This window comes from Limulus polyphemus, unplaced genomic scaffold (genome assembly GCF_000517525.1).
Source record: "Limulus polyphemus unplaced genomic scaffold, Limulus_polyphemus-2.1.2 Scaffold7403, whole genome shotgun sequence".
Classification (NCBI taxonomy): domain Eukaryota; kingdom Metazoa; phylum Arthropoda; class Merostomata; order Xiphosura; family Limulidae; genus Limulus; species Limulus polyphemus.
In genome coordinates, this window is record NW_013673013.1 from 27,443 (window position 1) to 29,078 (window position 1,636).

A 1,636-nucleotide genomic window follows, 5' to 3' on the forward strand; every position below is an offset into this window, starting at 1 on the left:
CTTTAGGACAACAGTAAGTAAAGCTACTGAGTTTAATATTCCAAGGTTCTCTAGTCCAGTATCAACTCCAACACCATTCCTATGATATTAAAACCTTTAGGACAACAGTAAGTAAAGCTACTGAGTTTAATATTCCAAGGTTCTCTAGTCCAGTATCAACTCCAACACCATTCCTATGATATTAAAACCTTTACGACAACAGTAAGTAAAGCTACTGAGTTTAATATTCCAAGGTTCTCTAGTCCAGTATCAACTCCAACTCCCATTCCTATGATATTAAAACCTTTAGGACAACAGTAAGTAAAGCTACTTGGTTACAGTGGAAAAGATGTTCAAGTTAAAGTATGTTTCTTTTAATGTCTAATCATACAGGTACCTGGCACTGGATCCTCATCCCTCTTTCATTCATTTTGCTAGTACTAATATCACAATTACTTTGGTGTGAACAAATTTTCAGATATCATATGGCCATGTTTGGGTATAGGAACATATATTTACAGAAAATTAAACTTTGTGACATCATGTATAGCTGTGAACAGCAGAATGTTTTCATCCAATCACAGTAACATTCTTTTTTATGTTACCTTTCATTATTTCGACTGGGAATACTTCCATCTTCTCAATACGTTTTTCCAGCTCGTATTCTGCTGATGCCGAAACTGGATCAACATCATCATTTCGACGATCATAATCTTCAATGGAGTGGGTACTATACACCTAGAAAATAATAAAATGATGACATATAAATTAAGAAACAAACTCCCCATTTGAAGATAAAAAATATTTTTCTTATTTTTAAACACAGAAAACAAAGTATATAAAACACAAATGCAACTGTACAAAGAACAAAAATATGGTTATACAAGCAATCAAATTCCAGCAATTTTTTTGAACTGTTGAAGAAAATGGTAGAAAAGCTTACTCTGATTGGTTCGGAACTAAATTTCACTCTTGCTTTCTTTCGAGGAGAAATGGGGCAGTACATAGTAATTTCATCATCCTCACTTTCTTCAATTAAACCCGAAGTCTCGATATAGTAGTGCCCTCCCTCAAGTATGTGATATTCAACATTCTCATAAAATACCTCCGAACCCGATGGAAAGGGGATCTGATAAAAATCTTCTTCTCCTTTATCATCAAAATTTGTTGAATCAAGAGACGTAGGAACTGGGTCATAAAAACTGTCTGACGTTTCAGAGTCCATGCTTGCAGCAGAGTTTCTATTTTGTCCAGAAAGGAGAAATTTGACATCACTAGTTTCTTCATCACTCAAAATCTCTTTCCTGGAACTATAAATAAAAAAAACACTTCTAATGAGCTATTAAAATATTATTATTTGATTAGGATTCACAATAGAAATGTTCATACAACTTTCATCCTGTTTAGCAATTCAACTAAACTGTGAAGACAACAAAGTCATGATCCAATAATGTTAGCAACTACATAGTGAAAGTGTTACACAGAGATGGTAGTAAAACTGTTATATAGAGATGGTAGTAAAACTGTTACACAGAGGTGGTAGTAAAACTGTTATATAGAGATGGTAGTAAAACTGTTATATAGAGATGGTAGTAAAACTGTTACACAGAGGTGGTAGTAAAACTGTTACACAGAGATGGTAGTAAAACTGTTATAT

At 33.4% G+C, this 1,636-nt stretch overlaps 1 pseudogene; it reads right to left on the minus strand.

Moving 5' to 3' along the window:
- LOC106474584 overlaps window positions 1-1,636 on the minus strand; it is a 40,882-nt pseudogene that overhangs the window by 26,756 nt on the left and 12,490 nt on the right.